The following is a 25,154-nucleotide window of genomic DNA, read 5'->3' as shown; positions in this document are numbered from 1 at the left end:
TGTCCCCCCGCTTGCTCCTGGCTTCCAGTACTTGGACAACATCACACACACAGAACTCAATACCCCAATCACCGCTCAAGATATCATTGCTACACTTCGCCCTAAACGCAACACTGCTCCCGGTCACGATCGTGTTACTTACCGTCACCTCCGTGAAGCTCCTGCCTCCTTCCTCTCCACATTGGCCAGGCTCTACAATGTGGTCCTGTCCACCGGCTACTACCCCGACCTGTGGAAAACCTCCCGGATCCTGATGTTCCTCAAGCCCGACAAACCGCCTTCCGCTGTCTCCTCCTACCGTCCCATCAGCCTTACCTCGGTCTTCAGCAAGGTCCTGGAATCCATTCTTACCCGCCGCCTACACAAGCACCTTCACCAACACCGCCTCCTCCCCCCTACCCAATGTGGCTTTCGGCCGTCCTTCTCAGCCGATGACCTCCTCCTTCACCTCACTCACCTCCTCTCCGAACAACTCAATTCCCGTCGTTCCGCCATCTTCCTTTCCCTCGACCTCGAACGCGCATATGACCGTGTGTGGCATTCCGGTCTCCTTTTCAAGCTCCAAACCTTTGCTCTTCCTCTCAACTATGTCCGTCTGGTCGCTTCCTTCCTTTCCCACCGTCCTTCCTATGTCACCATCCACAACACTGATTCCTACACCTTCTACCCCTCCGCCGGTGTGCCCCAAGGTTCCGTCCTTTCCCCTCTTCTCTACCTCCTTTACACGGCAGACATGCCTCCACCTGCACCTCCCCTACACCTTCTCCAGTACGCCGATGACACTGCCTTCCTTGCCCTCGCTCCCACCCTGCAACGCTCCCAGCACCTTCTCCAATCCTATCTTGACCGGTTCACCACTTGGTGTAACCAGTGGTTGCTCAAGGTCAATCCTTCCAAGACCCAGGCGATCATTGTAGGCAAAACCACTCGTTCCTTCCGTCTCCTTGATTTCTATCTTACTATTTATGGCCGTCCCATCACCCTCACACCTACTCTCAAGTACCTTGGTGTCACCCTCGACCGTCGCCTCTCCTGGAACCCACATCTCCGGACGATCCAAGCCAAGGCACGCTCCCGCCTCCGCCTCCTTAAGCTCCTTTCTGGCCGTACATGGGGTCTGGACCCTTCCACCATCCTCTACACCTACAAGTCCCTCATCCGTCCTATCCTTTGCTATGCTCATCCCGCCTGGATCTCTGCCCCTCCTACCTTCTACAAGTCCATTCAGATCCTAGAACGCCATGCGCTCCGCCTCGCCTATCGCATCCGTCTCCCTTCCCCCACGCGGATCCTCTATGACCTGATTCCCTTCCCGCACCTCCTCCTTTTCCTCGAACGGTTACGGATCCTCTACACCTCCCGCAAGCTTGATCCTCCACACCCTCTTGTCTCTCCCATCCTCTCCCACCCCAACCCGCTGCCGCGCCTGCATTCCTATATCCCACCTGCTCTCCATCTTTACACCCTCCACACCCTCTCCCTCGGTGGCTTCCGTCAACTCCCCCTCCCTGATGATGCCCTCCTCCCCTCCATCTACCCCTCCTACCAACTTTGAGCCTTACCTTCCCTCTCCTCTCCTTTTCCTGTGGGCACCCTCTCTCCCTTCTCTCCCTCCCTCCCCTCCCCTTTCTCCTTGGGCTTCCACTCCCCCTACCCTCCCCCTTCTCCTCCATCCCTCTCCTCCACTGGCATCTTCCCCTCCCCCTCTCTCTCCTCTTCCCCACACCTTTTCCCCTTGGCAGGCCACGACTCTGCTGTCTTCCATCAGTTACTTTCATCGTCCTACGCCGAAGACCGTCGCATGTGTTTGTGCCTCGACTCTCCTGCAGTGTGTTTGTGTTTCGTCGTTTGTGCTCCGCTGGTTCACGTGTGGCCATCTGCCATCTGCGTTTGTGCACCGTGTTTCTCCGCTTTTATCCATTGTGCTACGCACGTGACCGACTCCGTTTTAACTCTGTTTTGTCTACTGTTTGTACCCCGCCGTCTTGATTGTTTTTATATCTCACTCATCTCTGTTCTGTGTATACTCTGAGGCCGAAGAGCGGCATACTTGGTCCGCTGCCGGCCTACCTGTTTGTCACAGGTATTAAAATCACAATAAAGGAAAAAAAAAAAAAAAAAAAAGCGGTTCAGCATAAGGTGGGATGAGGCAGTCTGAATTACATTTTATAGATGTATTTCTCACATATGTCAGAGCCTTTCGCGGTCGTCGTCGTCGTCGTCGTCGTCGCCGCCGCCGCCGCTTCTGCAGAAGTAGCAAATGGCCATCGTGGCAAATGCGGCGAGGCACGCCCTGCCTTCGATTCCGTATGCACAAAGTGTGTGGTCTTGTTTCCCAGTCTATATTTGGTCGGTCACGTAAGAGGTTGAATGTAACGAATGGGTGGGAAAGAGCAAGGGCAGCGGCTGTGTAGAACGAAAACACAAATTATCAGGGGTGTGAGCGTTTCGAGATGAGTCATATACAAGTTGCACTTGGTCGTCAGTGACTGTGTGGCCTAATAGATAAGGCGTCGGACTTCGAAACTGAAGATTACAGGTTCGAATGCTGTCACGCTCGTGTTTTATCAGTTCTGAAAAAGAAACATACCGTTTTAATGTAGCATTTGAGCAGTACGAAACCTTCTGAATGTTGCTGTTGACCATTTTCTGCTTGGAGATGCTCTTGAGCTTGAAACACACACTACAAGACCGGTGTTAACTAGCGAAATGGTCGGCAGAGTGCCGTCACCGCGAGTTTCCACTGGCACTTGCACATCTAAAACAACGTCGGAAAGTATCTCGTTCGCCTTTTGAGTCACATCAAGTATGAGTGTTAATTTTGACGCCACTAGCTCTGCAGGTTGTCATCGAATTCCTTACCTCTCAGAAATGATTATGAAATAAAAGTGAAGTACGTGACGAGTGTGACGTTAGGAAAACATTAGGCAGCATGGAGAGATTCTGTATGGGACCACCCAACCCAAACGAGTACTGTGTGACGTGCTGCCCGGCAAGTATTCACCGAAGCAGCCCGGCTAGCTCAGTCGGTAGAGCATGAGACTCTTAATCTCAGGGTCGTGGGTTCGAGCCCCACGCTGGGCGAAACGGAATTTTGTTCCGCTGCAGATGTAAATTACCGTTTTTCTGATTAACGTGATGTAATGGAAATAGCAACTGTAAACTTTGCCTACGTCTCAGTCAGTCGCAAGGAAACTGTATTTGAAGGTGAAGGTGATTTTGTAGACATGTGTGAAAGACATGTTCTGAAATGCTAGTGTTGTTGTTTGGAGAGGACATCGGATACGTGTCAGATGTGTAGCCAAGCAGTAATGGGTCGCCATAGCTGCAAATATTAGTCGGTAATATGAAGTGTTGTCAGCTGAAGTCTGATGATCCAGACGACCGTAAGGACGAAGTACGCAAAGGTACCGCTAGGCCGCGCCTCTTTAGCTCAGCGGTAGAGCACTGGACTAGTAAACCAAAGGTCGTGAGTTCCATCCTCAAAGGAAGAAGTCGAATTTTGGAAATCAGTTGCGCGTCGTGGCCGTACAGCAAACACTATCTGTGATGACGAACAATTAGCGACATGCCTTTTATTAAGAATTACTCTCAGATGTGATTAAGGCGAATGGCGCAGATAAAGCCTTTGCCAAAGCGGTTCAGCATAAGGTGGGACGAGGCAGTCTGAATTACATTTTATAGATGTATTTCTCACATATGTCAGAGCCTCTCGCGGTCGTCGTCGTCGTCGTCGTCGTCGTCGTCGTCGCCGCCGCCGCTTCTGCAGAAGTAGCAAATGGCCATCGTGGCAAATGCGGCGAGGCACGCCCTGCCTTCGATTCCGTATGCACAAAGTGTGTGGTCTTGTTTCCCAGTCTATATTTGGTCGGTCACGTAAGAGGTTGAATGTAACGAATGGGTGGGAAAGAGCAAGGGCAGCGGCTGTGTAGAACGAAAACACAAATTATCAGGGGTGTGAGCGTTTCGAGATGAGTCATATACAAGTTGCACTTGGTCGTCAGTGACTGTGTGGCCTAATAGATAAGGCGTCGGACTTCGGAACTGAAGATTACAGGTTCGAATGCTGTCACGCTCGTGTTTTATCAGTTCTGAAAAAGAAACATACCGTTTTAATGTAGCATTTGAGCAGTACGAAACCGTCTGAATGTTGCTGTTGACCATTTTCTGCTTGGAGATGCTCTTGAGCTTGAAACACACACTACAAGACCGGTGTTAACTAGCGAAATGGTCGGCAGAGTGCCGTCACCACGAGTTTCCACTGGCACTTGCACATCTAAAACAACGTCGGAAAGTAACTCGTTCGCCTTTTGAGTCACATCAAGTATGAGTGTTAATTTTGACGCCACTAGCTCTGCAGGTTGTCATGCAATTCCTTACCTCTCAGAAATGATTATGAAATAAAAGTGAAGTACGTGAAGAGTGTGACGTTAGGAAAACATTAGGCAGCATGGAGAGATTCTGTATGGGACCACCCAACCCAAACGAGTACTGTGTGACGTGCTGCCCGGCAAGTATTCACCGAAGCAGCCCGGCTAGCTCAGTCGGTAGAGCATGAGACTCTTAATCTCAGGGTCGTGGGTTCGAGCCCCACGCTGGGCGAAACGGAATTTTGTTCCGCTGCAGATGTAAATTACCGTTTTTCTGATTAACGTGATGTAATGGAAATAGCAACTTTAAACTTTGCCTACGTCTCAGTCAGTCGCAAGGAAACTGTATTTGAAGGTGAAGGTGATTTTGTAGACATGTGTGAAAGACATGTTCTGAAATGCTAGTGTTGTTGTTTGGAGAGGACATCGGTTACGTGTCAGATGTGTAGCCAAGCAGTAATGGGTCGCCATAGCTGCAAATATTAGTCGGTAATATGAAGTGTTGTCAGCTGAAGTCTGATGATCCAGACGACCGTAAGGACGAAGTACGCAAAGGTACCGCTAGGCCGCGCCTCTTTAGCTCAGTGGTAGAGCACTGGACTAGTAAACAAAAGGTCGTGAGTTCCATCCTCAAAGGAAGAAGTCGAATTTTGGAAATCAGTTGCGCGTCGTGGCCGTATAGCAAACAGTATCTGTGATGACGAACAATTAGCGACATGCCTTTTATTAAGAATTACTCTCAGATGTGATTAAGGCGAATGGCGCAGATAAAGCATTTGCCAAAGCGGTTCAGCATAAGGTGGGACGAGGCAGTCTGAATTACATTTTATAGATGTATTTCTCACATATGTCAGAGCCTCTCGCGGTCGTCGTCGTCGTCGTCGTCGTCGCCGCCGCCGCTTCTGCAGAAGTAGCAAATGGCCATCGTGGCAAATGCGGCGAGGCACGCCGTGCCTTCGATTCCGTATGCACAAAGTGTGTGGTATTGTTTCCCAGTCTATATTTGGTCGGTCACGTAAGAGGTTGAATGTAACGAATGGGTGGGAAAGAGCAAGGGCAGCGGCTGTGTAGAACGAAAACACAAATTATCAGGGGTGTGAGCGTTTCGAGATGAGTCATATACAAGTTGCACTTGGTCGTCAGTGACTGTGTGGCCTAATTGATAAGGCGTCGGACTTCGGAACTGATGATTACAGGTTCGAATGCTGTCACGCTCGTGTTTTATCAGTTCTGAAAAAGAAACATACCGTTTTAATGTAGCATTTGAGCAGTACGAAACCGTCTGAATGTTGCTGTTGACCATTTTCTGCTTGCCGATGCTCTTGAGCTTGAAACACACACTACAAGACCGGTGTTAACTAGCGAAATGGTCGGCAGAGTGCCGTCACCGCGAGTTTCCACTGGCACTTGCACATCTAAAACAACGTCGGAAAGTAACTCGTTCGCCTTTTGAGTCACATCAAGTATGAGTGTTAATTTTGACGCCACTAGCTCTGCAGGTTGTCATGCAATTCCTTACCTCTCAGAAATGATTATGAAATAAAAGTGAAGTACGTGAAGAGTGTGACGTTAGGAAAACATTAGGCAGCATGGAGAGATTCTGTATGGGACCACCCAACCCAAACGAGTACTGTGTGACGTGCTGCCCGGCAAGTATTCACCGAAGCAGCCCGGCTAGCTCAGTCGGTAGAGCATGAGACTCTTAATCTCAGGGTCGTGGGTTCGAGCCCCACGCTGGGCGAAACGGAATTTTGTTCCGCTGCAGATGTAAATTACCGTTTTTCTGATTAACGTGATGTAATGGAAATAGCAACTTTAAACTTTGCCTACGTCTCAGTCAGTCGCAAGGAAACTGTATTTGAAGGTGAAGGTGATTTTGTAGACATGTGTGAAAGACATGTTCTGAAATGCTAGTGTTGTTGTTTGGAGAGGACATCGGTTACGTGTCAGATGTGTAGCCAAGCAGTAATGGGTCGCCATAGCTGCAAATATTAGTCGGTAATATGAAGTGTTGTCAGCTGAAGTCTGATGATCCAGACGACCGTAAGGACGAAGTACGCTAAGGTACCGCTAGGCCGCGCCTCTTTAGCTCAGTGGTAGAGCACTGGACTAGTAAACAAAAGGTCGTGAGTTCCATCCTCAAAGGAAGAAGTCGAATTTTGGAAATCAGTTGCGCGTCGTGGCCGTATAGCAAACAGTATCTGTGATGACGAACAATTAGCGACATGCCTTTTATTAAGAATTACTCTCAGATGTGATTAAGGCGAATGGCGCAGATAAAGCATTTGCCAAAGCGGTTCAGCATAAGGTGGGACGAGGCAGTCTGAATTACATTTTATAGATGTATTTCTCACATATGTCAGAGCCTCTCGCGGTCGTCGTCGTCGTCGTCGTCGTCGCCGCCGCCGCTTCTGCAGAAGTAGCAAATGGCCATCGTGGCAAATGCGGCGAGGCACGCCGTGCCTTCGATTCCGTATGCACAAAGTGTGTGGTATTGTTTCCCAGTCTATATTTGGTCGGTCACGTAAGAGGTTGAATGTAACGAATGGGTGGGAAAGAGCAAGGGCAGCGGCTGTGTAGAACGAAAACACAAATTATCAGGGGTGTGAGCGTTTCGAGATGAGTCATATACAAGTTGCACTTGGTCGTCAGTGACTGTGTGGCCTAATTGATAAGGCGTCGGACTTCGGAACTGAAGATTACAGGTTCGAATGCTGTCACGCTCGTGTTTTATCAGTTCTGAAAAAGAAACATACCGTTTTAATGTAGCATTTGAGCAGTACGAAACCGTCTGAATGTTGCTGTTGACCATTTTCTGCTTGGAGATGCTCTTGAGCTTGAAACACACACTACAAGACCGGTGTTAACTAGCGAAATGGTCGGCAGATTGCCGTCACCGCGAGTTTCCACTGGCACTTGCACATCTAAAACATCGTCGGAAAGTAACTCGTTCGCCTTTTGAGTCACATCAAGTATGAGTGTTAATTTTGACGCCACTAGCTCTGCAGGTTGTCATGCAATTCCTTACCTCTCAGAAATGATTATGAAATAAAAGTGAAGTACGTGAAGAGTGTGACGTTAGGAAAACATTAGGCAGCATGGAGAGATTCTGTATGGGACCACCCAACCCAAACGAGTACTGTGTGACGTGCTGCCCGGCAAGTATTCACCGAAGCAGCCCGGCTAGCTCAGTCGGTAGAGCATGAGACTCTTAATCTCAGGGTCGTGGGTTCGAGCCCCACGCTGGGCGAAACGGAATTTTGTTCCGCTGCAGATGTAAATTACCGTTCTTCTGATTAACGTGATGTAATGGAAATAGCAACTTTAAACTTTGCCTACGTCTCAGTCAGTCGCAAGGAAACTGTATTTGAAGGTGAAGGTGATTTTGTAGACATGTGTGAAAGACATGTTCTGAAATGCTAGTGTTGTTGTTTGGAGAGGACATCGGTTACGTGTCAGATGTGTAGCCAAGCAGTAATGGGTCGCCATAGCTGCAAATATTAGTCGGTAATATGAAGTGTTGTCAGCTGAAGTCTGATGATCCAGACGACCGTAAGGACGAAGTACGCAAAGGTACCGCTAGGCCGCGCCTCTTTAGCTCAGTGGTAGAGCACTGGACTAGTAAACAAAAGGTCGTGAGTTCCATCCTCAAAGGAAGAAGTCGAATTTTGGAAATCAGTTGCGCGTCGTGGCCGTATAGCAAACAGTATCTGTGATGACGAACAATTAGCGACATGCCTTTTATTAAGAATTACTCTCAGATGTGATTAAGGCGAATGGCGCAGATAAAGCATTTGCCAAAGCGGTTCAGCATAAGGTGGGACGAGGCAGTCTGAATTACATTTTATAGATGTATTTCTCACATATGTCAGAGCCTCTCGCGGTCGTCGTCGTCGTCGTCGTCGTCGTCGCCGCCGCCGCTTCTGCAGAAGTAGCAAATGGCCATCGTGGCAAATGCGGCGAGGCACGCCGTGCCTTCGATTCCGTATGCACAAAGTGTGTGGTATTGTTTCCCAGTCTATATTTGGTCGGTCACGTAAGAGGTTGAATGTAACGAATGGGTGGGAAAGAGCAAGGGCAGCGGCTGTGTAGAACGAAAACACAAATTATCAGGGGTGTGAGCGTTTCGAGATGAGTCATATACAAGTTGCACTTGGTCGTCAGTGACTGTGTGGCCTAATTGATAAGGCGTCAGACTTCGGAACTGAAGATTACAGGTTCGAATGCTGTCACGCTCGTGTTTTATCAGTTCTGAAAAAGAAACATACCGTTTTAATGTAGCATTTGAGCAGTACGAAACCGTCTGAATGTTGCTGTTGACCATTTTCTGCTTGGAGATGCTCTTGAGCTTGAAACACACACTACAAGACCGGTGTTAACTAGCGAAATGGTCGGCAGAGTGCCGTCACCGCGAGTTTCCACTGGCACTTGCACATCTAAAACAACGTCGGAAAGTAACTCGTTCGCCTTTTGAGTCACATCAAGTATGAGTGTTAATTTTGACGCCACTAGCTCTGCAGGTTGTCATGCAATTCCTTACCTCTCAGAAATGATTATGAAATAAAAGTGAAGTACGTGAAGAGTGTGACGTTAGGAAAACATTAGGCAGCATGGAGAGATTCTGTATAGGACCACCCAACCCAAACGAGTGTTGTGCTGCCCGGCAAGTATTCACCGAAGCAGCCCGGCTAGCTCAGTCGGTAGAGCATGAGACTCTTAATCTGAGGGTCGTGGGTTCGAGCCCCACGCTGGGCGGAACGGAATTGTTTTCCGCTGCAGATGTAAATTACCGTTTTTCTGATTAACGTGATGTAATGGAAATAGCAACTTTAAACTTTGCCTACGTCTCTGTCAGTCGCAAGGAAACTGTATTTGAAGGTGAAGGTGATTTTGTAGACTTGTGTGAAAGACATGTTCTGAAATGCAAGTGTTGTTGTTTGGAGAGGACATCGGTTACGTGTCAGATGTGTAGCCAAGCAGTAATGGGTCGCCATAGCTGCAAATATTAGTCGGTAATATGAAGTGTTGTCAGCTGAAGTCTGATGATCCAGACGACCGTAAGGACGAAGTACGCAAAAGTACCGCTAGGTCGCGCCTCTTTAGTCAGTGGTAGAGCACTGGACTAGTAAATCAAGAGTCGTGAGTTCCATCCTCAAAGGAAGAAGTCGAATTTTGGAAATCAGTTGCGCGTCGTGGCCGTATAGCAAACAGTATCTGTGATGACGAACAATTAGCGACATGCCTTTTATTAAGAATTACTCTCAGATGTGATTAAGGCGAATGGCGCAGATAAAGCATTTGCCAAAGCGGTTCAGCATAAGGTGGGACGAGGCAGTCTGAATTACATTTTATAGATGTATTTCTCACATATGTCAGAGCCTCTCGCGGTCGTCGTCGTCGTCGTCGTCGTCGTCGTCGTCGCCGCCGCCGCTTCTGCAGAAGTAGCAAATGGCCATCGTGGCAAATGCGGCGAGGCACGCCGTGCCTTCGATTCCGTATGCACAAAGTGTGTGGTATTGTTTCCCAGTCTATATTTGGTCGGTCACGTAAGAGGTTGAATGTAACGAATGGGTGGGAAAGAGCAAGGGCAGCGGCTGTGTAGAACGAAAACACAAATTATCAGGGGTGTGAGCGTTTCGAGATGAGTCATATACAAGTTGCACTTGGTCGTCAGTGACTGTGTGGCCTAATTGATAAGGCGTCGGACTTCGGAACTGGAGATTACAGGTTCGAATGCTGTCACGCTCGTGTTTTATCAGTTCTGAAAAAGAAACATACCGTTTTAATGTAGCATTTGAGCAGTACGAAACCGTCTGAATGTTGCTGTTGACCATTTTCTGCTTGGAGATGCTCTTGAGCTTGAAACACACACTACAATACCGGTGTTAACTAGCGAAATGGTCGGCAGAGTGCCGTCACCACGAGTTTCCACTGGCACTTGCACATCTAAAACAACGTCGGAAAGTAACTCGTTCGCCTTTTGAGTCACATCAAGTATGAGTGTTAAGTTTGACGCCACTAGCTCTGCCGGTTGTCATGCAATTCCTTACCTCTCAGAAATGATTATGAAATAAAAGTGAAGTACGTGACGAGTGTGACGTTAGGAAAACATTAGGCAGCATGGAGAGATTCTGTATGGGACCACCCAACCCAAACGAGTACTGTGTGACGTGCTGCCCGGCAAGTATTCACCGAAGCAGCCCGTCTAGCTCAGTCGGTAGAGCATGAGACTCTTAATCTCAGGGTCGTGGGTTCGAGCCTCACGCTGGGCGAAACGGAATTTTGTTCCGATGCAGATGTAAATTACCATTTTTCTGATTAACGTGATGTAATGGAAATAGCAACTTTAAACTTTGCCTACGTCTCAGTCAGTCGCAAGGAAACTGTATTTGAAGGTGAAGGTGATTTTGTAGACATGTGTGAAAGACATGTTCTGAAATGCTAGTGTTGTTGTTTGGAGAGGACATCGGTTACGTGTCAGATGTGTAGCCAAGCAGTAATGGGTCGCCATAGCTGCAAATATTAGTCGGTAATATGAAGTGTTGTCAGCTGAAGTCTGATGATCCAGACGACCGTAAGGACGAAGTGCGCAAAGGTACCGCTAGGCCGCGCCTCTTTAGCTCAGCGGTGGAGCACTGTACTAGTAAACCAAAGGTCGTGAGTTCCATCCTCAAAGGAAGAAGTCGAATTTTTGAAATCAGTTGCGCGTCGTGGCCGTATAGCAAACAGTATCTGTGATGACGAACAATTAGCGACATGACTTTTATTAAGAATTACTCTCAGATGTGATTAAGGCGAATGGCGCAGATAAAGCCTTTGCCAAAGCGGTTCAGCATAAGGTGGGACGAGGCAGTCTGAATTACATTTTATAGATGTATTTCTCACATATGTCAGAGCCTCTCGCGGTCGTCGTCGTCGTCGTCGTCGTCGCCGCCGCCGCTTCTGCAGAAGTAGCAAATGGCCATCGTGGCAAATGCGGCGAGGCACGCCCTGCCTTCGATTCCGTATGCACAAAGTGTGTGGTCTTGTTTCCCAGTCTATATTTGGTCGGTCACGTAAGAGGTTGAATGTAACGAATGGGTGGGAAAGAGCAAGGGCAGCGGCTGTGTAGATCGAAAACACAAATTATCAGGGGTGTGAGCGTTTCGAGATGAGTCATATATAAGTTGCACTTGGTCGTCAGTGACTGTGTGGCCTAATAGATACATTCTGGCTTTAGCCGTCGCCGCGGTCGGACGTGCTTGTTGTTTACTCCGCGTACGTTAGCGCTATCGCCGGTGTTTGGTGTTTACGTGAAGTTAGCTGTACATTTTCGCTGTAATTTTTGAGTGGTGTCTCTGATAAGTGTTTTTATAGTGCTTTCGTCCGTTCCACGTTTCGTGCTTCGCCGCAATTTCGGTTGTTGCCGGAATTTCGTCGGAACCGACGACCATGTCTGACACCGTCAGGAAGAATACTTTAGTCTTCTCGTTCGAGAAAGGAACACGGCCGGTCCAACCCACTGCGCTGGAAATCCACGATTGGCTGACTGAGGTAATCGGTATTAATTCTGACTCTGTTCATACCACGCAATTAGATGCTGAAAAATACTGTGTTTTTGTTAAATTTCTGAACTCAGTGACAGTCGATAAGTTGCTTGCAAAATGGGGTAATTCCGTCGAATTTGTTCATCGAGACGGTTCAAAAAGTAATGTCTCTGTACGAAAAGCTGATATCATGTACACCAATGTCAGGATTTTGAATGTTCCAATTGAAATTGATAATCAGTTGATCAAAGACGCTCTATCTAAATATGGCGAAGTTAAATCTATCTATAACGAAAGATGGTCGAAGCTATACAAGATACAGTGTTTTAATGGCATTAGATCCGTTGAAATGGAGGTGAAAGCCAACATTCCGTCCCATATATCCGTTGCCGGCCATAAAGCACATGTTGTGTATTCTGGTCAGGAGCGCACGTGCAATATTTGCAATGAGACAGGTCATTTCCGACAAGATTGTCCGCGCCGTGTTTTTGTTCTTAGGAACAATCTAACACAGCGTCAAAAACTGACCCTCAGCGATGTCTTACCAAATAGCACTTCCCTTCTTTCGGTTAACGACAGTGGTGCATGTACTTCTGCAGTGCCCGCCATAACTACTACGGAGTTCCCTCCCCTGAGCGTCATTACATCACACCCTTCTGTTCCCGATTGCGATCTCCAGAATAAGAAGCGACCGTTGGAAACGACCGATGACGGCTCGGACGGAGAGTCCGCCCGTAATTCGCCTTCCACCCGCAAGCAGAAGCAGTGTAATGCGGATGTGCTCGAGGAAACAAACAGTACATGTATTGACGTGACGACAGCCGCTGAGGCAACCCGGCCGCTGTCGGCGGCTGAACAGGTACAAACGGTCCACGGAGGGGACGCAGTAACGATTGTCGCGGAGACGGAAGAGGCGCACTCCGAAGCACAAGAGGTGACGGAGCGGAACCCAACTCAAGAACTTACAGACCCACAAACCGCCGACTCAGTCAGTGCTCTGGAGCTAGTGACGGAAGAACAAGGAAATGGCACTCGTAAAAAGGACGCTGTTGAGGCAGCTTCGGTCACAACGGTGGTAAAGATAGACAATCCGAATGACGGCGCGTTGAACCAAGATGTCCGAAGACGCCGACTCAAACCGCTACCTACTCTCAAAGCTTCCCGTAACCAAAGCAAACAACAACCAGCACAAGAGGAAGCGACGGCCAAGAACGTCTTGTATGAAATCATCACGGAAAGACCTAAGGAGGTACCTTCAAGTGACATTAGTGATGCAAAGCCCCTCGGTAAAACTAAAACCCGAGATGTTCGGAATCCTGCACCAAAATGAGGCTGTAAGATGAAAAAAAAAGGGATTTTGTTGAACCAGTTTCATTTCTAATTGTACTACTGTCTTAGTCATATTTCAGAGGAACCAGATGAAGTGTTTACCGAGCTTCAAATACTGACTATTCTTTTAGATGTTTGTTTAAGCGGAGTCGTTTCTCTCTTCTAGAAGCTGCACATCTCTTTTCCTTCTTTTTTTTTTTTTTTTTTATTAATATTTTGTTATCTTTTTAATCACTTATTTACTTTTTATGCAAACTAAATGTCCCAGGCATATACAATTACGACTATCAATATTAACAGGATTACATCCGTGACTAAAGTTACAGCGCTCAAGGATTATTTATATGAGTCAGGGACGGACATTGCTTTCCTACAGGAAGTAGTGCTGACTAATCTTACAGTGCCTGGATATTTGGCGATTTTAAATGTCTCACTTGACACCAACGTCGGTACAGCAATTTTAGTCAGGGAGGGGATTCCTGTCTCGGATATCGAGAGGTTGGACTCCGGCAGAGCGATAGGTATAAAAGTCTTTGGTTCTACCCTTATCAATCTGTATGCCCCTTCTGGCACATCCAATAGAATGGAAAGAGCACAGTTCTATAAAGAAGAAATCATTTATTTATTACGGAAAAACCCAAAAGATCTTATAATAGGCGGTGATTTTAATTGTGTGATAAATAAGAAAGACCAGGTTCCGAATTTTAATAACTGCAGTGAACTGAAGCGTTTCGTCACTGTTTTACAGCTTAAAGATGCTTGGGAAATAATGTATCCCACTTTTGTGGCATTTACATTCCTAGGTCCTCACTCACGTAGCAGGATCGACAGACTCTACATATCGCAAAGTCTAGTTAGCTCCTTCATTAAAGCAGAGACGATTCCAGTTTACTTTTCTGATCATAGCTCCGTGCTAGCTTCCATCAACCTTACTGCGCAACCCACTCGCCGTTTTAGAAGTTCATGGCACCTTAATACGTCACTGATGCAGGACGACGGATTAGAAGAAAGTTTGACAGAAGCGTGGGCATTGTGCCTCCGCTCTGCAGATAGACACGTCTCAGTACTAGACTGGTGGTGCAACAGGGCAAAGCCTAAACTGAGAAAAGTTCTCATCCAGTATAGTGTACAACGATCGAAAGACTTGAAAAATTCCATCGAATTTTATTATACCATGCTGCGAAATTTATATGAGCAGGCAAACACTTCCAACGTCCGTCTGGCAGATATCAAGCAAACTAAGGCCAAATTGCTCAGTCTTAAAAGACAGCAGATGGAGGGTCTGAAATTAAAATCCAAGGCTAAGACAGTCGTGGAGGATGAACATGCTTCCTTGTACCATCTACTGAAGCACGAAAGAAACAGGAGACGCACCTTCATTGATGGACTTCAGTCTGAAACTGGCGAGACACTCACGACTCAGAGAGACATCGTCAATGCAGTGCACAAATATTACGAAGACCTATACACTGCCAACCCGGCATGTGAAGAGTCCTTCGATGAGTTCCTTAGTTACATAGCTCCACAGGTCTCGGACGAGGAAAACGAAGACCTTCTCGTTGAGTGTACTAACGAAGATATCCACAGAATCATCTGCAAATCTCCTCTGAGGAAATCGCCGGGACCGGATGGTTTGCCTGTTGAATTTTATAAACGATACTGGCCACTGATTGGTGACATGTTTACCCGAATGACGAACGAGATGCTTCAGGGAAAGCATTTACCTGCTGTTTTTAAAGAGAGCACAATAGTACTAATCCCAAAAAATGCTGCAAAAAGAAACCTCAACAACTTTCGTCCTATCTCCCTGTTAAACTCTGATTATAAAATCATCGGCAGAATTTTAAACAACAGACTCTCTCAGTTGGCCAAAAAGATAGTAAGTCCATACCAGTCCTGTGTGCCTACCAAGAGCATTTTCAAAAGCATAGCTGAATATAGAGATATAATTGCCATCACTGCTGTGACCACCATAAAATGTGCTATCATGTTTATTGACTTCCAGAAAGCATTTGATCGTGTGGATCATAGATTCCTTAGTGCCACACTGAACAAAATAGGTTTTAATGAGCGAGTCGTAAGTGTGATCAGCAATGTTGCAACAGGCATCAGCGCTTGTATATCAGTTAACTGCCAGAGGACAAAGCAGATTCAGATCAGGCGCGGCGTTCCTCAAGGAAGCCCCCTCTCCATGTTCCTATTCGTGCTTTCATTAGAACCTTTCCTCCGCAGTGTTCATGCCACTCTAACTGGCATCACATTATCTGGTCACCGAACAGTCATAAACGCCTATGCCGATGATGTCGGAGTCGTCCTGCGAAATCCCGACGACATTTTGAAATTGGAAACGCTAATTAAAAAGTACTGTAGAGTCTCCGGAGCAGGTGTCAACGCAAACAAAAGCAAACTCCTAAACCTGCGGGGTTTTCAACATACCACCTTAGCCTGGGCCACAATGGTCACCCAATGCAAAGCACTAGGAATAACACTGACACCTTGTCCGTTAAAAATGGCAGCTATCAATTGGAGAAATACGTCGGGACAACTTCTTGGAACAACAAGAGAAAACCTCCACCGTAACTTGAACCAAGTTCAGAGGGTGATTTTCATTAACCACTGCATTCTCTCCAGGAGTTACTTTATAGCACAGATCTTCCCACTACCGAAAATGATTGGAAAAAAGATAATGTCTACCATTGCCAGCTATCTTTGGAGAGGGGATATATTCAGAGTCGACGCAAAAACTGCGACCTTAGATCCCAGGAATGGAGGTTTGGGGTTAGTTGACATCAGAAATAAGGCGTCTGCGCTTTTTATAAAAAGGACCGCCACTATCCTTAGCGACCACGCTGATAGCATTACAACTAAATTATTTGAAGTTGTCAGGCCTGCCAGTTTACAGGCGCCGGTGAATGTGCAAAAAATAAATAACCGGCTCCAGTACGTTCGTGTATATTTTGTGGAATTCAGCTATCTCGGCGGTGTCATCATCAACTCACGACGGATCACGGCCCGCGATATTCTGTCCCATCGAAAGAAAATGGAGGGGAGAAACAAATTGGAAAGTAAATACCCACACACTGATTGGGACGCCATATGGAAAAATATTACTATGCGTGGTCTACCATCGGACGTCAAGTCAGCGTGGTATAAAACAGTGAATGAGACCGTAAGCACCAATGAAAGGTTACATGCAATCGGCGTTAGCGACACGAACCTATGTCTCAAATGTAAATTGATCGACACGTTAGTGCACAGATTCACGTGCGGTGGCAATCTACAACTCTGTAATTGGATTAGGGAACAACTGGCTTTTCTTACGAGATCTTCGGTGGTAAATTTTCCCCCTGTTACATTCCTCAGGCCTCAGACTTGCTATTTTCCAGCAGCAAAAAACAACTCGGTCCATTGGTTAATGGGACACTATGTGAATTACGTAATTAATCACCTGGGAAATGACAATTCCACTGATTTTTACATGTACTTGAAGTGTGCTTTTTATAACGCCCTGAAATATAAAGACCACAAGAAAAACTACGGCAATATGCTTAAAATTGTATTCGAGCGACTGGGCATTGGTTGACAAGCCAACGAGATAAACAAAAATCGTTTATTTAAGCGAAACGACGCTTAAACAAAAACAATTGGGGAGAAGTACACTTTTACAGTTTCATATTACAATCACTTATCTTCTGCTGGCAAAGAAGGCTATTTTGTTTATTGCACAGAAGAAGCCGAAGCCGAAAGCCAGTATCGCAGGGTTAAAGATAAATTGTTTTCTTATACATTCATTTTATGACTGAGAAGGAAGTCTCATTTGTTTCCATGAAAAAAAAAAAAAAAAAAAAAAAAAAAATAGATAAGGCGTCGGACTTCGGAACTGAAGATTACAGGTTCGAATGCTGTCACGCTCGTGTTTTATCAGTTCTGAAAAAGAAACATACCGTTTTAATGTAGCATTTGAGCAGCACAAAACCGTCTGAATGTTGCTGTTGACCATTTTCTGCTTGGAGATGCTCTTGAGCTTGAAACACACACTACAAGACCGGTGTTAACTAGCGAAATGGTCGGCAGAGTGCCGTCACCGCGAGTTTCCACTGGCACTTGCACATCTAAAACAACGTCGGAAAGTAACTCGTTCGCCTTTTGAGTCACATCAAGTATGAGTGTTAATTTTGACGCCACTAGCTCTGCAGGTTGTCATGCAATTCCTTACCTCTCAGAAATGATTATGAAATAAAAGTGAAGTACGTGACGAGTGTGACGTTAGGAAAACATTAGGCAGCATGGAGAGATTCTGTATGGGACCACCCAACCCAAACGAGTACTGTGTGACGTGCTGCCCGGCAAGTATTCACCGAAGCGGCCCGGCTAGCTCAGTCGGTAGAGCATGAGACTCTTAATCTCAGGGTCGTGGGTTCGAGCCCCACGCTGGGCGAAACGGAATTTTGTTCCGCTGCAGATGTAAATTACCGTTTTTCTGATTAACGTGATGTAATGGAAATAGCAACTTTAAACTTTGCCTACGTCTCAGTCAGTCGCAAGGAAACTGTATTTGAAGGTGAAGGTGATTTTGTAGACATGTGTGAAAGACATGTTCTGAAATGCTAGTGTTGTTGTTTGGAGAGGACATCGGTTACGTGTCAGATGTGTAGCCAAGCAGTAATGGGTCGCCATAGCTGCAAATATTAGTCGGTAATATGAAGTGTTGTCAGCTGAAGTCTGATGATCCAGACGACCGTAAGGACGAAGTACGCAAAGGTACCGCTAGGCCGCGCCTCTTTAGCTCAGCGGTAGAGCACTGGACTAGTAAACCAAAGGTCGTGAGTTCCATCCTCAAAGGAAGAAGTCGAATTTTGGAAATCAGTTGCGCGTCGTGGCCGTATAGCAAACAGTATCTGTGATGACGAACAATTAGCGACATGCCTTTTATTAAGAATTACTCTCAGATGTGATTAAGGCGAATGGCGCAGATAAAGCCTTTGCCAAAGCGGTTCAGCATAAGGTGGGACGAGGCAGTCTGAATTACATTTTATAGATGTATTTCTCACATATGTCAGAGCCTCTCGCGGTCGTCGTCGTCGTCGTCGTCGTCGTCGTCGTCGTCGCCGCCGCCGCTTCTGCAGAAGTAGCAAATGGCCATCGTGGCAAATGCGGCGAGGCACGCCCTGCCTTCGATTCCGTATGCACAAAGTGTGTGGTCTTGTTTCCCAGTCTATATTTGGTCGGTCACGTAAGAGGTTGAATGTAACGAATGGGTGGGAAAGAGCAAGGGCAGCGGCTGTGTAGAACGAAAACACAAATTATCAGGGGTGTGAGCGTTTCGAGATGAGTCATATACAAGTTGCACTTGGTCGTCAGTGACTGTGTGGCCTAATAGATAAGGCGTCGGACTTCGGAACTGAAGATTACAGGTTCGAATGCTGTCACGCTCGTGTTTTATCAGTTCTGAAAAAGAAACATACCGTTTTAATGTAGCATTTGAGCAGTACGAAACCGTCTGAATGTTGCTGTTGACCATTTTCTGCTTGGAGATGCTCTTGAGCTTGAAACACACACTACAAGACCGGTGTTAACTAGCGAAATGGTCGGCAGAGTGCCGTCACCGCGAGTTTCCACTGGCACTTGCACATCTAAAACAACGTCGGAAAGTAACTAGTTCGCCTTTTGAGTCACATCAAGTATGAGTGTTAATTTTGACGCCACTAGCTCTGCAGGTTGTCATGCAATTCCTTACCTCTCAGAAATGATTATGAAATAAAAGTGAAGTACGTGACGAGTGTGACGTTAGGAAAACATTAGGCAGCATGGAGAGATTCTGTATGGGACCACCCAACCCAAACGAGTACTGTGTGACTTGCTGCCCGGCAAGTATTCACCGAAGTAGCCCGGCTAGCTCAGTCGGTAGAGCATGAGACTCTTAATCTCAGGGTCGTGGGTTCGAGCCCCACGCTGGGCGAAACGGAATTTTGTTCCGCTGCAGATGTACATTACCGTTTTTCTGATTAACGTGATGTAATGGAAATAGCAACTTTAAACTTTGCCTACGTCTCAGTCAGTCGCAAGGAAACTATATTTGCATGTGAAGGTGATTTTGTAGACATGTGTGAAAGACATGTTCTGAAATGCTAGTGTTGTTGTTTGGAGAGGACATCGGTTACGTGTCAGATGTGTAGCCAAGCAGTAATGGGTCGCCATAGCTGCAAATATTAGTCGGTAATATGAAGTGTTGTCAGCTGAAGTCTGATGATCCAGACGACCGTAAGGACGAAGTACGCAAAGGTACCGCTACGCAGCGCCTCTTTAGCTCAGCGGTAGAGCACTGGACTAGTAAACCAAAGGTCGTGAGTTCCATCCTCAAAGGAAGAAGTCGAATTTTGGAAATCAGTTGCGCGTCGTGGCCGTATAGCAAACAGTATCTGTGATGACGAACAATTAGCGACATGCCTTTTATTAAGAATTACTCTCAGATGTGATTAAGGCGAATGGCGCAGATAAAGCCTTTGCCAAAGCGGTTCAGCATAAGGTGGGACGAGGCAGTCTGAATTACATTTTATAGATGTATTTCTCACATATGTCAGAGCCTCTCGCGGTCGTCGTCGTCGTCGTCGTCGTCGCCGCCGTCGCCGCTTCTGCAGAAGTAGCAAATGGCCATCGTGGCAAATGCGGCGAGGCACGCCCTGCCTTCGATTCCGTATGCACAAAGTGTGTGGTCTTGTTTCCCAGTCTATATTTGGTCGGTCACGTAAGAGGTTGAATGTAACGAATGGGTGGGAAAGAGCAAGGGCAGCGGCTGTGTAGAACGAAAACACAAATTATCAGGGGTGTGAGCGTTTCGAGATGAGTCATATACAAGTTGCACTTGGTCGTCAGTGAATGTGTGGCCTAATAGATAAGGCGTCGGACTTCGGATCTGAAGATTACAGGTTCGAATGCTGCCACGCTCGTGTTTTATCAGTTCTGAAAAAGAAACATACCGTTTTAATGTAGCATTTGAGCAGTACGAAACCGTCTGAATGTTGCTGTTGACCATTTTCTGCTTGGAGATGCTCCTGAGCTTGAAACACACACTACAAGACCGGTGTTAACTAGCGAAATGGTCGGCAGAGTGCCGTCACCGCGAGTTTCCACTGGCACTTGCACATCTAAAACAACGTCGGAAAGTAACTCGTTCGCCTTTTGAGTCACATCAAGTATGAGTGTTAATTTTGACGCCACTAGCTCTGCAGGTTGTCATGCAATTCCTTACCTCTCAGAAATGATTATGAAATAAAAGTGAAGTACGTGACGAGTGTGACGTTAGGAAAACATTAGGCAGCATGGAGAGATTCTGTATGGGACCACCCAACCCGAACGAGTACAGTGTGACGGGCTGTCCGGCAAGTATTCACCGAAGCAGCCCGGCTAGCTCAGTCGGTAGAGCATGAGACTCTTAATCTCAGGGTCGTGGGTTCGAGCCCCACGCTGGGCGAAACGGAAATTTGTTCCGCTGCAGATGTAAATTACCGTTTTTCTGATTAACGTGATGTAATGGAAATAGCAACTTTAAACTTTGCCTACGTCTCTGTCAGTCGCAAGGAAACTGTATTTGAAGGTGAAGGTGATTTCGTAGACATGTGTGAAAGACATGTTCTGAAATGCAAGTGTTGTTGTTTGGAGAGGACATCGGTTACGTGTCAGATGTGTAGCCAAGCAGTAAAGGGTCGCCATAGCTGCAAATATTAGTCGGTAATATGAAGTGTTGTCAGCTGAAGTCTGATGATCCAGACGACCGTAAGGACGAAGTACGCAAAGGTACCGCTAGGCCGCGCCTCTTTATCTCAGTGGTAGAGCACTGGACTAGTAAACCAAAGGCCGTGAGTTCCATCCTCAAAGGAAGAAGTCGAATTTTGGAAATCAGTTGCGCGTCGTGGCCGTATAGCAAACAGTATCTGTGATGACGAACAATTAGCGACATGCCTTTTATTAAGAATTACTCTCAGATGTGATTAAGGCGAATGGCGCAGATAAAGCCTTTGCCAAAGCGGTTCAGCATAAGGTGGGACGAGGCAGTCTGAATTACATTTTATAGATGTATTTCTCACATATGTCAGAGCCTCTCGCGGTCGTCGTCGTCGTCGTCGTCGTCGTCGTCGTCGCCGCCGCCGCTTCTGCAGAAGTAGCAAATGGCCATCGTGGCAAATGCGGCGAGGCACGCCCTGCCTTCGATTCCGTATGCACGAAGTGTGTGGTCTTGTTTTCCAGTCTATATTTGGTCGGTCACGTAAGAGGTTGAATGTAACGAATGGGTGGGAAAGAGCAAGGGCAGCGGCTGTGTAGAACGAAAACACAAATTATCAGGGGTGTGAGCGTTTCGAGATGAGTCATATACAAGTTGCACTTGGTCGTCAGTGACTGTGTGGCCTAATAGATAAGGCGTCGGACTTCGGATCTGAAAATTACAGGTTCGAATGCTGTCACGCTCGTGTTTTATCAGTTCTGAAAAAGAAACATACCGTTTTAATGTAGCATTTGAGCAGTACGAAACCGTCTGAATGTTGCTGTTGACCATTTTCTGCTTGGAGATGCTCTTGAGCTTGAAACACACACTACAAGACCGGTGTTAACTAGCGAAATGGTCGGCAGAGTGCCGTCACCGCGAGTTTCCACTGGCACTTGCACATCTAAAACAACGTCGGAAAGTAACTCGTTCGCCTTTTGAGTCACATCAAGTATGAGTGTTAATTTTGACGCCACTAGCTCTGCAGGTTGTCATGCAATTCCTTACCTCTCAGAAATGATTATGAAATAAAAGTGAAGTACGTGACGAGTGTGACGTTAGGAAAACATTAGGCAGCATGGAGAGATTCTGTATGGGACCACCCAACCCGAACGAGTACAGTGTGACGGGCTGTCCGGCAAGTATTCACCGAAGCAGCCCGGCTAGCTCAGTCGGTAGAGCATGAGACTCTTAATCTCAGGGTCGTGGGTTCGAGCCCCACGCTGGGCGAAACGGAAATTTGTTCCGCTGCAGATGTAAATTACCGTTTTTCTGATTAACGTGATGTAATGGAAATAGCAACTTTAAACTTTGCCTACGTCTCTGTCAGTCGCAAGGAAACTGTATTTGAAGGTGAAGGTGATTTCGTAGACATGTGTGAAAGACATGTTCTGAAATGCAAGTGTTGTTGTTTGGAGAGGACATCGGTTACGTGTCAGATGTGTAGCCAAGCAGTAAAGGGTCGCCATAGCTGCAAATATTAGTCGGTAATATGAAGTGTTGTCAGCTGAAGTCTGATGATCCAGACGACCGTAAGGACGAAGTACGCAAAGGTACCGCTAGGCCGCGCCTCTTTATCTCAGTGGTAGAGCACTGGACTAGTAAACCAAAGGCCGTGAGTTCCATCCTCAAAGGAAGAAGTCGAATTTTGGAAATCAGTTGCGCGTCGTGGCCGTATAGCAAACAGTATCTGTGATGACGAACAATTAGCGACATGCCTTTTATTAAGAATTACTCTCAGATGTGATTAAGGCGAATGGCGCAGATAAAGCCTTTGCCAAAGCGGTTCAGCATAAGGTGGGACGAGGCAGTCTGAATTACATTTTATAGATGTATTTCTCACATATGTCAGAGCCTCTCGCGGTCGTCGTCGTCGTCGTCGTCGTCGTCGTCGTCGTCGTCGCCGCCGCCGCTTCTGCAGAAGTAGCAAATGGCCATCGTGGCAAATGCGGCGAGGCACGCCCTGCCTTCGATTCCGTATGCACGAAGTGTGTGGTCTTGTTTTCCAGTCTATATTTGGTCGGTCACGTAAGAGGTTGAATGTAACGAATGGGTGGGAAAGAGCAAGGGCAGCGGCTGTGTAGAACGAAAACACAAATTATCAGGGGTGTGAGCGTTTCGAGATGAGTCATATACAAGTTGCACTTGGTCGTCAGTGACTGTGTGGCCTAATAGATAAGGCGTCGGACTTCGGATCTGAAAATTACAGGTTCGAATGCTGTCACGCTCGTGTTTTATCAGTTCTGAAAAAGAAACATACCGTTTTAATGTAGCATTTGAGCAGTACGAAACCGTCTGAATGTTGCTGTTGACCATTTTCTGCTTGGAGATGCTCTTGAGCTTGAAACACACACTACAAGACCGGTGTTAACTAGCGAAATGGTCGGCAGAGTGCCGTCACCGCGAGTTTCCACTGGCACTTGCACGTCTAAAACAACGTCGGAAGGTAACTCGTTCGCCTTTTGAGTCACATCAAGTATGAGTGTTAATTTTGACGCCACTAGCTCTGCAGGTTGTCATGCAATTCCTTACCTCTCAGAAATGATTATGAAATAAAAGTGAAGTACGTGACGAGTGTGACGTTAGGAAAACATTAGGCAGCATGGAGAGATTCTGTATGGGACCACCCAACCCGAACGAGTACAGTGTGACGTGCTGCCCGGCAAGTATTCACCGAAGCAGCCCGGCTAGCTCAGTCGGTAGAGCATGAGACTCTTAATCTCAGGGTCGTGGGTTCGAGCCCCACGCTGGGCGAAACGGAATTTTGTTCCGCTGCAGATGTAAATTACCGTTTTTCTGATTAACGTGATGTAATGGAAATAGCAACTTTAAACTTTGCCTACGTCTCTGTCAGTCGCAAGGAAACTGTATTTGAAGGTGAAGGTGATTTCGTAGACATGTGTGAAAGACATGTTCTGAAATGCAAGTGTTGTTGTTTGGAGAGGACATCGGTTACGTGTCAGATGTGTAGCCAAGCAGTAAAGGGTCGCCATAGCTGCAAATATTAGTCGGTAATATGAAGTGTTGTCAGCTGAAGTCTGATGATCCAGACGACCGTAAGGACGAAGTACGCAAAGGTACCGCTAGGCCGCGCCTCTTTATCTCAGTGGTAGAGCACTGGACTAGTAAACCAAAGGCCGTGAGTTCCATCCTCAAAGGATGAAGTCGAATTTTGGAAATCAGTTGCGCGTCGTGGCCGTATAGCAAACAGTATCTGTGATGACGAACAATTAGCGACATGCCTTTTATTAAGAATTACTCTCAGATGTGATTAAGGCGAATGGCGCAGATAAAGCCTTTGCCAAAGCGGTTCAGCATAAGGTGGGACGAGGCAGTCTGAATTACATTTTATAGATGTATTTCTCACATATGTCAGAGCCTCTCGCGGTCGTCGTCGTCGTCGTCGTCGTCGTCGTCGTCGTCGTCGTCGTCGTCGTCGTCGTCGTCGTCGTCGTCGTCGCCGCCGCCGCTTCTGCAGAAGTAGCAAATGGCCATCGTGGCAAATGCAGCGAGGCACGCCCTGCCTTCGATTCCGTATGCACAAAGTGTGTGGTCTTGTTTCCCAGTCTATATTTGGTCGGTCACGTAAGAGGTTGAATGTAACGAATGGGTGGGAAAGAGCAAGGGCAGCGGCTGTGTAGAACGAAAACACAAATTATCAGGGGTGTGAGCGTTTCGAGATGAGTCATATACAAGTTGCACTTCGTCGTCAGTGACTGTGTGGCCTAATGGACATTCTGGCTCTAGCTGCCGACGCGTACGGACGTGTCACCGTTGCTGCGTGTAGTCAGTGTTTCGCCAGTGTTTACCTTTGCGTTTCGGTGTTTTTGAGTTTTGTGATTTTCTTCGTGTGTAGCCCGTGTTTTTTCTGCCTCCTTTGTTCTGTTTTTGTGTTTTCTACCGACGATTATTTGTCGTTTGTGGAGTTTTCGGTAATTACCGGAATCTCCCCTTGATTACTGCATACCATGGCTACAACTGTGAGGAAGAATACGCTGTTTTTGCCTTCGCTAAGGAAACACGACGTGTTCAGCCGACTGCTCTGGAAATTCATGATTGGCTTGATCAGGTACTTGGCATAAATTCTGATATGGTGCATACCACTCAGCTAGATACTGACAACTACTGTGTTTTCGTAAAGTTTTTGGATCCCGTTTCGGTCGATAAAAT

General features: G+C 46.8%; 11 non-coding genes across 11 annotated transcripts; all 11 read left to right on the top strand.

The window, feature by feature from the left end:
• Positions 1–3,011: 3,011 nt before the first annotated feature.
• On the top strand, positions 3,012–3,084 carry Trnak-cuu (transfer RNA lysine (anticodon CUU)). The gene has a single exon. It is a non-coding gene; the product is annotated as a tRNA-Lys (tRNA).
• Positions 3,085–4,529: 1,445 nt separating this feature from the next.
• On the top strand, positions 4,530–4,602 carry Trnak-cuu (transfer RNA lysine (anticodon CUU)). The gene has a single exon. It is a non-coding gene; the product is annotated as a tRNA-Lys (tRNA).
• A 1,436-nt stretch (positions 4,603–6,038) lies between these two features.
• Trnak-cuu (transfer RNA lysine (anticodon CUU)) lies at positions 6,039–6,111 on the top strand. Its single transcript has one exon. It is a non-coding gene; the product is annotated as a tRNA-Lys (tRNA).
• A 1,436-nt stretch (positions 6,112–7,547) lies between these two features.
• Positions 7,548–7,620, top strand: Trnak-cuu (transfer RNA lysine (anticodon CUU)). Its single transcript has one exon. It is a non-coding gene; the product is annotated as a tRNA-Lys (tRNA).
• A 1,432-nt stretch (positions 7,621–9,052) lies between these two features.
• Positions 9,053–9,125, top strand: Trnak-cuu (transfer RNA lysine (anticodon CUU)). Its single transcript has one exon. It is a non-coding gene; the product is annotated as a tRNA-Lys (tRNA).
• A 1,444-nt stretch (positions 9,126–10,569) lies between these two features.
• On the top strand, positions 10,570–10,642 carry Trnak-cuu (transfer RNA lysine (anticodon CUU)). The gene has a single exon. It is a non-coding gene; the product is annotated as a tRNA-Lys (tRNA).
• Positions 10,643–17,590: 6,948 nt separating this feature from the next.
• Positions 17,591–17,663, top strand: Trnak-cuu (transfer RNA lysine (anticodon CUU)). Its single transcript has one exon. It is a non-coding gene; the product is annotated as a tRNA-Lys (tRNA).
• A 1,448-nt stretch (positions 17,664–19,111) lies between these two features.
• On the top strand, positions 19,112–19,184 carry Trnak-cuu (transfer RNA lysine (anticodon CUU)). Its single transcript has one exon. It is a non-coding gene; the product is annotated as a tRNA-Lys (tRNA).
• A 1,439-nt stretch (positions 19,185–20,623) lies between these two features.
• On the top strand, positions 20,624–20,696 carry Trnak-cuu (transfer RNA lysine (anticodon CUU)). The gene has a single exon. It is a non-coding gene; the product is annotated as a tRNA-Lys (tRNA).
• A 1,445-nt stretch (positions 20,697–22,141) lies between these two features.
• Positions 22,142–22,214, top strand: Trnak-cuu (transfer RNA lysine (anticodon CUU)). The gene has a single exon. It is a non-coding gene; the product is annotated as a tRNA-Lys (tRNA).
• Positions 22,215–23,665: 1,451 nt separating this feature from the next.
• Positions 23,666–23,738, top strand: Trnak-cuu (transfer RNA lysine (anticodon CUU)). The gene has a single exon. It is a non-coding gene; the product is annotated as a tRNA-Lys (tRNA).
• Positions 23,739–25,154: the final 1,416 nt, after the last annotated feature.

This window comes from Schistocerca gregaria, chromosome 8, assembly GCF_023897955.1.
Source record: "Schistocerca gregaria isolate iqSchGreg1 chromosome 8, iqSchGreg1.2, whole genome shotgun sequence".
Lineage (NCBI taxonomy): Eukaryota > Metazoa > Arthropoda > Insecta > Orthoptera > Acrididae > Schistocerca > Schistocerca gregaria.
This window is presented reverse-complemented; position numbering and strand designations above follow the sequence as displayed.